Source organism: Lithobates pipiens, unplaced genomic scaffold (genome assembly GCF_037356315.1).
Source record: "Lithobates pipiens isolate NorthernLeopardFrog02 unplaced genomic scaffold, aLitPip1_a1.2 Scaffold_41, whole genome shotgun sequence".
NCBI classification, from domain to species: Eukaryota; Metazoa; Chordata; class Amphibia; order Anura; family Ranidae; genus Lithobates; species Lithobates pipiens.
The window spans coordinates 5,328,535-5,342,431 of NW_027507861.1; the positions used below are offsets into that span (position 1 = coordinate 5,328,535).

Below are 13,897 nucleotides of genomic sequence, written 5' to 3' on the forward strand. Positions count from 1 at the left end.
TCCCAGAAGACTGCAGGACCATTCACAAGGCACAGAGCGGCTCCCGCATGCGCAGTAGAAAACTGACTGTGAAGGTCGAAAGGCATCACTTCCTGTTACCTTACTTGAGATGCCGGTGCCTTCACCCAAAGACCATTGACAAATTGGTTCAGGTGAGGACATCACTGGATCCCTGGAAAGGTAAGTCTCCTTATATTACCAGCTATAGCTGCTGACTCTTAACCACTTAAAGCGGTTGTATACCCGCTGAAATTTTTTTTACACACCTGTAAGGGAAAAGGCATAATGAGCTAGTATACACTGCATACTAGCTCATTATGAAATACCTACCTTAGAACGAGGCCCCGACATCTCACCCGATGCACACTGAGGGAGCTGACATGTTCCCTTGGCGTGTCTTCTGGGTATCGGGACTCCAGCGCTGTGAGTGTCTGGAGCCATGATGTAGTCACTCCCATGCACGTGTGGGGGAGATTTCCTCCTGGCAGGGTCTGGCGTCTGCCGGGCTTCCAGCCGAGAATCCCCTGTGCGCATGCGCCACTGCAGTCAGCGGCTCATTATGAAGGGAATATCTCCTAAACCATACGGGTTTAGGAGATTTTTTTTTACATACAGGCAAACCTTATTATAGGCTTACCTGTAGGTAAAGGTTCAAATTTAGACTATACAACCACTTTAAGCCCCGGACCATTTTGCTGGCCAAAGACCAGACCACTTTTTGCGATTTGGCACTGCGTCGATTAAACTGACAATTGTGAGGTCCTGCAACGTGGCTCCCGAACAAAATTGACGTCCTTTTTGTCCCACTTTCTTTTGGTGGTATTTGATCACATCTGCGGTTTTTATTTTTTGCACTATAAACAAAAAACGGCAACATTTTTTTTAAAAAAAGCATTATATTTTACGTTTTGCTATAATAAATATCCCCAAAAAATATTTTAAAAAAAACCTTTTTTTCATCAGTTTAGGCCGATATGTATTCTTTTACATATTTTTGGTTAAAAAATTCGAAATAAACGGTCATTTATTGGTTTGCGCAAAAGTTAGAGCATCTACAAAATAGCTGATAGTTTTATGGCATTTTTATTATTATTATTTTTTTATTAGTAATGGCGGCGATCAGTGATTTTTATAGTGGCTGCAACATTATGGCGGACACATCGGACAATTTTGACACATTTTTGGAACCATTGGCAATAATACAGCAATCAGTGCGATTAAAATGGCATTGATTACTGTAAAAATGTCACTGGTGGTGAAGAGGTTAACACTAGGGGGGCAGTGAAGGGGTTAATGTGTTCCTAGTACATGTTCTAACTGAAGGGGAATGGGACTGTGTAGGGAAACTAACAGATCACTGTTTATACTCTGTATGAACAGACGATCTCTCAGTTCACTACTCAGAGAACCGGTAACTGTGTATTTATACACACACAGTTCCGGGTTCTCCATGTGCCAAGAGCGATCGTGGGAGCCCGGAGGTGATTGAGACCGCACTGGCATCAGCTCGGGGAACGAGCGGAAGCATGTGCACACCCCCGGTGGCACGCGAGCACCCCCTAGTGGCCATTTATGGCGCCAACGTACCATAATGGCGATTCACGCAGCCAAGCCTTGCTGCTGCAGTAGAACTGAGGCAGCTGGTTGGTATGCGGTTAATTTTGTTGGGAAACTGGAGCTCTTCTATAAAGATCCTCAATCTATTTCCTTCAAGATTGATCACCACATGCAGAAGGTTTCATTTTGTTGGTTTGAAACGTTGGGAGTTTTCCCATAACACTTTTCAGTTGACCGTATTTTTTTTTTCATTTTTACTTGTTCTGGGTAGAAATATATTTAACCCTTAGCACTATCAGGGGTCACATGTCTGCACTTTTTCAATACTCTCTATCTACTAATTCACTCATTTGTACTTTCATTCAATGTACCTCACATGTTCCTCAGATATTCACTGATTCAGATCGATCCAAAACATTTAAAATGAAAAGATTTATTAATTGCTCTACAAGCAAAGTGATTTACATGTTGGAATGTCCATGTAGAAAAATCTCACAGAAAAATATGGCTCCTTTTGCCCGTCATATTACAATAGGCTGAGTGGGAAGCAGTTAATATAAAATGTTAAAAAATAAAGTAATTTTATTAAAACCCTTTTTTTTTTACAGAATTCTTTTTTTTTTTTCTGTACAGGTGGACTGAGGAACCAAGTTTTTGGTCATGCTGGTCTTCATCAATAAAACAAAGTCACATTGGAAATGATCCATTTGGGTGTTATAAGTGACTGAAAGTTTTTATTGCAGTTCACTGGAGGATTCACAAAGGATTCAAGACATATCCATGTTCTAAAAGTTATAAATATTTTGGAACTTCTTCAACACTGATCCAGCCTCAGAGGACAACAGGAGAGAAGTCATTTCAGTGTTCTGGAAGTGACAATGGCTTTATAGTAAAGTCCATCCCATGTATACATAAGAGGAGTCATTTCACAAGATATTTCTTGTTTGGAACGCAACAAAGGTTTTACAATGGAGGCAAAACGTATAACACACCAGAAGATTCACAGTAAAGAGAAACCATTTCAGTGTTCTGAATGTGATAAAACTTTTACATCAAACTCAAAACTTATTACACACCAGAGGGTTCACACTGGAGAAAAGCCATATCAGTGTTCTGAATGTAGGAAGGCTTTTACAACCAAGAAAGACCTTATCACACACCAGAGAGTTCACACTGGAGAGAAACCATATCAGTGTTCTGAATGTGGGAAAGTTTTTACACAAAAGTCATATATGATCAAACACCAGAGAGTTCACACTGGAGAGAAGCCATATCAGTGTTCTGAATGTGGCAAAGGTTTTACACAGAAGTCAGATATGATCATACACCAGAGGATTCACACTGGAGAGAAGTCATATCAGTGTTCTGAATGTGGCAAAGCTTTTACAGATAAGTCAGGTGTTATCAAACACCAGAGGATTCACACTGGAGAGAAGTCATATCAGTGTTCTGAATGTGGCAAAGCTTTTACACAAAAATCAAATCTTATCTCACACCAGAGGGTTCACACTGGAGAGAAGCCATATCAGTGTTCTGAATGTGGCAAAGCTTTTTCACAGAAGTCAGATGTTATCACACACCAAAGGGTTCACACTGCAGAGAAGCCATATCAGTGTTCTGAATGTGGCAAAGCTTTCACAACCAATAAACACCTTATCAAACACCAGAGAGTTCACACTGGGGAGAAGCCATATCAGTGTTCTGAATGTGGCAAAGATTTAATAACCAAGAAAACTTCCGGTTCCGGCGCCGCATGGAGTAGCTGTGCCTCTCACAGCTCCCGCAAACCGCCCTCCACATCGGCCTAAAAATCGGCGTTTTCCGCCCCAAACAGCCCCATCAGCCTTCTCCACGTCCCCGGCCACGGGATGGACCGGTTCCTCGAAAAAACCGGGCCGCGATCGTACGCGGCCGCCGCCGCGCGGCCGGCCCAGCCGCAAATCGAGGCCCCGGCTTCGGCCTACACGGATCCGGCCTGTGCGGCCCAGCCTGAGGAGACGTCGCCTGCTATGGAGGTAGGGGGACAGCCTACTCATCCATCCAGTATCAGTGACTCTATACCACCACAGATCCAGGCCCCCCCTCCTCCATCTAGCCCTGAATCATCTCCCTTCATCCAGCAGCCACAATTACCTCCACTGCCACGAGACCATCACACAGAACTCCTGGCACAGGCTGTGGCTGCTCTCCTCTCCCCTATGATCGCTGCATCAGTGGAGAAAGCTGTCAGCTCAGGCATGCAGAAAGTCCAAGCCCAGCTGGGGGAACATGCATCCAGACTGAATGAAGCAGAGCATCGCATATCCACCATTGAGGACGAGCTTTACCAGACGCAATCCCTGGAACATGCACAGGACAGAACGAACAAATTTATTCTGGAAAAACTCGATGACCTCGAGAACAGGTCCAGGAGGAACAACCTGCGTTTCGTAGGTTTCCCTGAATCGCTCCATCAATCTGCCCTAATGGAAGTATGCGCTCGTCGCATCCCTGAAGCTCTGGGTCTGGGAGGCCCGTGTATCGTGGAGCGCGCTCACCGCATGGGGGCTTTCAACTCGGAACGCAAGCTACCGCGCCCGATCATAGCCAAATATCTCAACTACTCAGACAAAGCCGCCATACTGCAACAATACCGGCAAGCAAGATCCCTACAGATAGAAGGAGTCCGCATCCTGATCTTTGCCGACTATTCGGTAGATGTTTCTAAACGACGCAAAGCTTTCCAGCATGTTTGTGCAGAACTTCACCAACGGCAATTCAAATTCACATTGGCATTCCCGGCTACCCTACGGATCAAAACACCCTCTGGTGAACAACTGTCCTTTCAAGACCCGGAGGAAGCATCTGCCTACTTGAAATCGTCGCGCTCAGGATCCCTCCTCAGCCCCACGCCTAAGGCCCCACCACTCAACCGGGCCCTGGATCAAAGGAGCCCGCGCAAGGACTCTCCCAAGCGCTTCAGGGCCTCGGGTCCAACTCATCATGGCCTCACAACACGCTGAGGGGCACGCACTGGCCCCGCTGCTTCCACACGCAAGTGTTCCTTTCTTTATGGCTCTGTTTGGCCTTCCTCCGTACCTAGTTAAGGTGTTCTGAACTTTGGACTCTCCCTCCTGGACAGTCCACACCTCACAGGTAATATTTGTTACTACTTGCTCAGACCTGTTGTTCTGTCTGCCTACATCTTGAACTGACTCTTTGCGGATGAACCTTTTTGTTTAGTTATATTTCAGTTGTATTTTTACCCTTCCTCAGTGGTCCATGGCTATAGAGGTATTCTGCTAAACATGACAACTTATGTACACTAATTTGTGACATATATATTTTCACTTCTGTACACATTCGTACCCTCTTCCCCCTGGGTTCTCTGTGCAGACCTGCGTCCATGTGCGGCTCTCCCACATGCCTTACCGCTGCCTTGTACCCCATCTCTAAGGGGCGGAAGCCTCTGACATGATGCAGGGCTGGTTATGGGAACTGGTCTTCGCAGTGATCCCCATGCGGAAAAAAGAGAAGTTAGTTAGCGATTATGTTTATTTCTGCTTACCTTATCTTTGGCTACTGCGACAGTTTTATCCTTCCCCCTCCTCTCCTTTTCCTCTACCCGATAGGTTCTCTATTAGTGCACGCATACTCATCACCCCCTTTTTTAGGGCCTTGCTCCCATGCTCCAGTATGAATAACTACTGCTCACTACACTTAACCACACACATCCGAATGGTTTCACTACTAGCACATCATATCCCCATCCTAATCCCATCATGCTGCGAATAATTTCGTGGAATGTGAAGGGCCTTCGTTCCCCTGCTAAGAGAATGAAGGTTCTTCGCCATCTCAAACGGCTCAAAGCAGATATAGCTTTGCTTCAGGAGACACATCTTTCCTCAACCGATTTTGTTCGGATGAAGAAACTCTGGGTGGGGGCGGTGGCGGGCTCAGAAGCTCTCGGCCGTAAAGCGGGAGTCCTTATCCTTATTCATAAAAATCTCCCTTGCACTATACTGTCAACGGATACGGATACTCAGGGCAGATTGCTCTCTATTCGTATCCGCATTGGGACAAAAGAAATAGTGATATCCAACATATACGCCCCAAACAGTCCTACGAAGCAATTCTTCACCACACTGACCACCTGGCTCCTGCTCTACCCCTCCCTACCCCAAGTCGTGGGGGGAGACTTTAATTCCGTACTACACCCACTAGCTGATAAATCTTCGAAACAACGACTTGACCCGTCCTCGACACCGTCCAACACTACATTGTTAGCGGACACAATGGAATCTCTTCGTCTACTTGACCTATGGCGCATACACCACCCGACTGATAGGGATTTCTCCTTCTACTCCCACCCACACAACCTATTCACTAGAATTGACTACATATTTAGCTCACATGACCTACTCCCCTACATCCCAGACGCGGAGATACATGATATTGCTATCTCTGACCATGCTCCTATATCTATATCTCTAGAGACTCCTGATATTCATCCGAATCCCAAAATTTGGCGATTCCCAGCCTTCCTTCAGCACAACGCGGACTTTCACACCTACATCACCAAAGAATGGCGTTTATACGCACAAGCTAATGCGGACCATGCGGACAACCCCAATCTGCTATGGGACGCAGGGAAAGCTTTCCTCCGAGGACGCATTATTTCTTATGCATCCTCCTTCAAAAAGAATGCACATCTTAACTATACTACGGCCAGTTCCAAACTCCATCAGGCTCAGCGTACACTCTATACCCATGACACACCTGAAAACCGGGAAGCTTGGCGAATAGCCAAACAATCCTTTGAAACTTGGGCCGGCACACTAGAATCGATTAAGAGAGCTCACTTTGATGCCACTCTCCACAAATTCGGGAACAAAGCCGGTAAACTGCTAGCCAGACTATGTAAAGGAACCTACCACCCAACTATCATACCTGCTATCAGGGAGCCCGACGGTTCTATAACAACGTCGCAACAGGGCATAAATTCTGCCATGCTGCGTTACTATACGGCCTTATATGCGGCAGACCCTATCGACGAGCAAGCGGCACACGAATTTATAGGCAAAGTAACCCTGACTCAAATATCCCCCTCACAACTAGACTCCCTAAATGCCCCCATATCTCTCGCGGAAATAACCAACACGATTCGGACTCTAGCCTCTTCCAAAGCCCCTGGTCCAGACGGACTAACGGGCGAATTTTATAAATCACTCAATTCACTCCTAGCACCCACACTTGAAAGGGTGTATCAACACATATGGACAGGGGGCCCCTATCTACCCACAGGCAACCAGGCGATAATAAAACTTCTAGAAAAAAAGGGGAAGGAACCTACAGAACCAGGCTCTTATAGGCCCATATCGCTCCTAAATCTTGATGTCAAGATTTTATCCAAAATCATAGCCACAAGGCTAGCTAACGTCATCCCTTTTCTGATACATCCTGCCCAGTCAGGCTTTGTGAAAGGCAGAACGGCAACGATCAACATCAGAAAGGTGATGATGGCACTAGAGCACGCTAGATGCAACCCGACCGGGGACTTTGCCATCATTACTCTTGATGCCGAAAAAGCTTTCGACAATGTTAGTTTTGAATGGCTGTCTCTGGTTCTGAACAAAATGGGTTTCACCGGCCCTTTCTTACATCTAATAAAATCTATGTATACCTCTCCGGCCGCGAGATTGGTTGCAGCTGGCCTGCTCTCAAATGAATTTCGCCTCCATAAGGGTACGAGACAAGGCTGCCCCTTATCCCCTCTCCTCTTTAATTTGGCCCTGGAACCACTATCTAGGTTTTTGTCCACAGTAGCCCCTATCCATGGCATTCCGATAGGCGAGCTACAACTGAAGACGTCTCTCTTTGCAGATGACGTCCTCATATTCTCTGCAAATCCTTCCGCAGATATGCCCACGATAAAGAACACATTTGATCTATTCCGAAAATGCTCCGGTTTACGCATAAACTATTCCAAGAGCGAGATACTGCCCCTCGGTTCCCTCCCACCTCCGGCCTGGTCTCACAATTCCATCTTCTCGATAGCTAAATCACACATCACTTATCTGGGTATTAAAATAGGGAAGCTTCCCTCCTCACTTTACCATCTAAATTATCCTCCCCTTTTTAGCAAGCTCACTCAGGAACTTGAAAACTGGATGGATCTGCCCCTCTCGCTCCTGGGAAGATGTCACCTGATAAAAATGGTCAGTTTTGCACGCCTGCTATACCCTCTTCAAACGATACCTTTACTCATCAGACACAAAGATATTCAAATTTTAAACTCTGCAATATCAAAATTTCTTTGGCGAAACAAAAGACCGCGCATTGCCTTCTCGAAACTTCATCTTCCCAGGACCGAAGGCGGTATTAGTCTTCCGAACGTTAGACTGTATAATTTAGCATGTCTCTTGAGGGTGAGTCTAGATTGGATTACCCAAAAATCCCAATGTTCAAACTTTCACTTGGAAACGGCTATGGTCCACCCCTATTCCCTTACTGCCCTTCTTCACTGCAAGTGGAAATCTCTAGCAACTCCGCATCAACACAACCTCCTGCTGAGAGACACTGCAATTGCCTGGAGGGAGGTAAGGAAAAGTCTCCGTCTCTCTCCTTTCATCTCTAAATTTCTTCCAATTCAAGGGAACCCAAATTTCACTCCAGGTTTGGAACGACAACCTTACGATGAATGGCACCAAAAGGGTCTTGTTACATTTTTCTCCATGTGTGAGCCGGATTCTGGCAGGGTGCTGCCATTCAGCTCCCTAGCAGCAAAATTTTCTCTTCCGGATGCCTCAAATTTCCATTATCGCCAATGTGTCAGCTTTCTTCAAAAAACCTGCAGGACCGAATCCGTCAGATTCACTACATCATTCATGGACACTCTCATCCGGAATGACACCTGCAAAATTTCTGACATATACAAACCACTACTTTTGAAAATTACTCCATCCTTAGCCTCGTCATCAGTGCTGAATTGGGCGAAGGACTTTCCAGAGGAGGACATAGTAGACAAAATCCTGCAAGGCCTCAATTCTGTGTACAAGCTGATCCCTAATGAATTATGGAGGGAAACCCAGCTAAAAATCGCCCACCGCGCCCATATTCCTTTTCTACCCACTCCCAACCATTCTTCGGCCTCTCCCTCCCCCTCACTGTGCCCAATGTGCCAACAACCCAAACCTTCTCTCGTACACCGGTTCTGGACTTGTAACTTTATTGCTACTTTCTGGGATCAAGTTCTGGCTTATATCTTCAGGATTACGCTGTTGAAACTCCCCAAGAATCCGCTCCTCCTCATCTTTGGGCATTGGGACTACACTCTACTTCCCTGGTCTACCGCCCCCAGCCCACCGGGAAAGGACTGGTCCTTGATCTGCCTCCTATTAGCCAGAAGGGCCATACTGGCAAACTGGACCTCCGCATCCACGCCCTCCATTTCACAGGTCGAAAGGGATCTCTTACAACTCCTTTTTCGGGACAAAATCAATGCCAACCTAGACCACCAGAATGCCTCCAAACGCTTTCATGACAGATGGGACATTTTCATCTCGATACACCTCTCTACACACGACCGCACGCTCCTTGATAAACACTCTTTTGTGTACAAAGATCCTCATCAAACATGAACTCTTCCACTGTTGGATGTCTTCCTTCCATGGAGTATTGGACCTAAGCCCACTATCCCCCCCCCCCCCTCTCCCAGCCCCTCTCCTGTTTTTGCCATACTTGGTTAGTTCCATGAGGTTAATTTTAGAGCCTCCGGGCTAGTTAGATCCATCCAGTTATAGTCTCCTCATGTCTGTCTAATCCTATGAGGGAGTGGATTAGCGTCTGCTCTCGTTCAGGTTTTTTTAAGTCTCTTGTTTTTCCTTTCTTTTCTTTTCTTTTACACGCCTTCAAGATGATGAGAGTCTCGTCTCGTGTTATAGTCTACTTTGTACACTGTACTTATATAAACAAGAAAACACTTGTATCTGCTGATGATGATTTTATGTACTGTTCTATCACTTTTTCAATAAAAATTTATTCAAAAAAAAAAAAAAATAACCAAGAAAGACCTTATCACACACCAGAGAGTTCACACTGGAGAGAAACCATATCAGTGTTCTGAATGTGGCAAAGCTTTTACACAAAAGTCAGCTATGATCATACACCAGAGAGTTCACACTGGAGAGAGGCCATATCAGTGTTCTGAATGTGGCAAAGCTTTTACACAAAAGTCAGATATGAGCTCACACCAGAGAGTTCACACTGGAGAGAAGCCATATCAGTGTTCTGAATGTGGCAAAGCTTTTACACAGAAATCAAATCTTAACACACACCAGAGAGTTCACACTGGAGAGAAGCCATATCAGTGTTCTGAATGTGGCAAAGCTTTTACACAGAAATCAAATCTTAACACACACCAGAGAGTTCACACTGTAGAGAAGCCATTTTAATGCTCTGAATGTGACAAAAGTTTACAGTTAATACTGGGATAATCTGCAACCAGAGGATTCACAAGCTTCAGCAGAGAAGCTTGTAGAGAGGAAACTCTGGAAGAAGGGGGGTATTAAAGGAGTTGCGGTTGTTCCATTAGCTTCATAGCCCCAATGTTATCCCATAAGGTAGGGATGAAGTGAAAAGATAAAATGCTACTTTATAAAAACAAAATCTGCAAACTGGAATGTAATGATTGGATGCACTGACTTTTTTTTCCTCATAATTCATATATTTATCTTTTTTATGGAGCTTTAACAGAACATGTAATGCATTTTCATCATTCACTAACTGGGCAATGTTACCAAGTGTTTTCTTCATTGCCAGATCCTGAGCTAATACATGATTGACACTGTCACAGTACCAGGGACTAGGATGGGGTCAAGTGGCATCTTGCAAAAGCCTCTGAAGCCTCATTAAGAGAGTCCATTCCAGGTTCTTCTGACTGTTGATACACCATAAGTCAGGTGTCACGGCTTCAGCTAAGCACACCTTCTCCAAACCTCCCCTCCCATGATAAATGCCTCCTTTCCATATTTTATCTCCTCTCACGGGTGACATTTTTGCAGGCAGGTCTGTGACTGGGACACCAGCCAGGGAGAAGTCTCTGTTTGGTGAGAAAGCAATCCCCTAAGCTGCCGCAGGCCTTCCCACACTGGGTTGCTGCTGTTTATGGGATGTATTTAACAGTATCACTTAAGTTCAGCTGACTAATTGTATTCCATCTGGTTCTGATGAAAGTCTCGGGGATCTCATCAGGTGTAGAATGGATGTTCTTGTTATCTTCATTCTCTGTTTAGCTATTACACCTCTCCATAGACTATTCACACAGCACACCTACAAGAGATCGGGGGCTGAGTGTGAGGTCATATTCCTACCCCTTCTGGGGACTGAACTTCCTCCAGCTGGGGTTCACTTTAACCTTTTCACTGCCAGAGGCCTTTTTGCTTTTTTTGCACACATGTTTAAAAAATAATTTTAGCCTTGAAGATGATGTAAATACCCCAAACATTATATATTTTCTGAAAGCAGACATCCTAAAAAATAAAATAGTGATAGTTTAAATTTTTTATGTCACACGATATTACCTCAATGGTCTCGGAAACACAAAATGTCAGTAAAAAAAACACTAAAGTGAATTTTAGGGAAACAAAATGCAATAAATTACCCACATTTTTGGTAAAATATAAAAAACAAGGTATCGCAAAGTAAATAGATACCCAGCTTGCCAAACCTTAAATTATGTGAGCCGTGAAATGGCGACAAACTTCAGTAACCTATATTTTCTATAGGCAACACTTAAAAAAAACTCTATGGCCGCGTACACACGCGGGGACTGTTCGCCCAACTTTGTTCGTCAAACAGTTTCAGCGGACAGTCCGCTCAAAATTAGCATGGACGGACATGGCCACACACGACGAACGAACAGTTTGCTGAAACCGTGCGCGATGACGTGAACGGCACGTACGACGGGACTAGAAAACGACGTCCTATACACTGCAATGCAACCTTCGGCGTATAAATTCTTTCTGAGCATGCGCGGAACTTTGTTTGACGAACAAGCCTACACACGAGGGGACTGTTCGCTGAAACAAGGTTTCAGCGGACAGTTTTTCGGAAATTCCGAAAAACCTTGTTCAGCAGACTGTTCGCTGAAACTGTCCGCTGAAAGCCCACACACGAGCGGACTGTCCGCTGAAAAGTTGGGCGAACAGTCCCCACGTGTGTACGCGGCCTATAGATATTAGTTTAGTGTTACAGAGGAGTTCTGGCTCTAGAATTCTTGCTCTGACTCCGGCGTGCGCGGTTATATGTAACGTGTATCGCAATCAACGTTTTCACTTGTAGGAACTCCTGAGGCATTTGTTTTTGTATGTGCATATATGTGGAGGTGGGAGCCATGTTTTTTTTTTGGGGGGGGTGGGGGTTATGTTCTTGAGTGTAACTTAATTTTTTTTTCTTTCATCACATAGGGGACAAAAAGTCCTGTATGTGATATTTCTCTTGTGATAGATCTCTTTTTGGTGTAAAGTTTTCAAAGAACACTTCTTATCCCTGGAAATGTTATGACGTTGGCACTAAAGTGTAACAAGTTTTTGTTTTGTTTGGTTGGGTTGTTTTGTGGGAATACTTTGTGTGTTGTGATTTCTTCTTTTGTTGTAAATTGGAAAATGAAATAAAAAAATGTTGATTGAAAAAAAAAGTGTAACTATGGGCAGCTCAATAATTATATAAATGGTGCAATCTGTCATTAGTATAGAAGATTTTGTTTTTCTGAGTTTCTTCTTGTAACATTTTTATTACCTGTTGATCCTCCCAGTAGATCTGTTTTCCTTCTACTTCCTGTAGAAAAACCCAAGCTATTTGGCAAAAATGGCAGTTGGAGGGGTTGGAAAAGACCATTTAACACTGCTAGGGGTGCTTACAACTGTCAGTTTTCTTTAATATGGTGGTTTAAACCTTAGAAACTTGTTGCTGTAACTGCTTTATAAGCATTATCTGAAGTTGGACTTTACTTGTTGTGTGTATTACTTATAATCTATCTAAGACTTCCCTGTACAGGGTGATAACACTGCTGTGTAATGTTACTGCAGAATGATGAGGGTTGTCATCCTGTTACAGAAGGTGGGAAAATAACAGATCTACAGACAGGATAACAGATGATAAAACGATGTTGCGGAGGGAACTCTGGGAATTCTAATGACAGATTACATTACACATTAGGTTAGAAGACTTCCTGCTGTTGGTCTTATATTTGAATTGTCTTCTGATATTTACTGTCCTGCTGTAAAAGGTGTAAATGATTGCCCACATGTTTCCTGTAGTAGTGGGGACTACAAACTCATATTAGGAATATTAGGAGGGGTACCTACCCAAGGGGGTCACCTTTTTGGATTTGGGGGAAACATTTCACATGGTTTATTAAATTCCATGAATGATACCGACAAGGGGAGTCTCACTTACTTCACTAACAATAGGAGAGCAAATCACAGGCCAGTAACATTTCATGGTTTCTGAATGTAATTGCAGAATGTTTAATCCCCATTGGTCCAATGGATTCCTAGTCCTTCCAGATAACATTTCCTTCTTGTGTAGAAGGAGCCCCCTAAAATGTCTTCCCTTCAATCCCACCCATAGCTGTACTTTAGGTGATGTTGCCCCCCCATATCTGTAAGGGAAAGCCTCAATTTCTCCCAATACTCCCCTGACCTTCCAGTGAGAAGAACATTTTTCTCTGGACTGGATATGTTTTATGCAGTGAGCCTTTCATAGATGGAATGGGGAATCTAAGCCATCTAAGATAAGTAAGATGAACCCGTGTACTGGAGTCATGGATCAGATAACCAATGAGACCATTGATGTTATAGGAGAGCTGACAGCAGAAGTGTCTCCATCACCTAAGGTGGTGTCACAGAACTGCATGGCTGCTGACTATCTCTCAGAAGCTCAAGGTGGAGTCTACAAACTGGTGTCACATAGAGAGTGTTGTACATTTATTTTATATCATGAGTAGGGATGAGCCCAATGTTCGAGCCTAACGTAAGTTCAATGGGAACATCGGGCGTTTGCCTGTTCGCCAAACAGTGAACATTATGCAGTGTTCCTGGCAAATTTGAAAGCCGTGGAACGCTGTTAAAGTCTATGGAACACTAAAAGGAGCACTTTAAAGGCTTATATGCAAGTTATTAGAAAAATGCCACAGCCAAATTACCTTTCTAAAGGAAAAAAAGTCATTTAAAACTGATTGTGGCTGTAATGAATTGTCAGGTCTCAGCAATATAGGTAAAAATCATTGAAAAACGTGGAGGTCCCCCAAAATCCATACCAGGCCGTTTATGTCTGGTATGGAATTTAAGGGGAACCCTGT

General features: G+C 44.3%; 1 pseudogene; it reads left to right on the forward strand.

The window, feature by feature from the left end:
* LOC143956787 (uncharacterized) overlaps positions 1–13,897 on the forward strand; it is an 802,170-nt pseudogene that overhangs the window by 535,453 nt on the left and 252,820 nt on the right.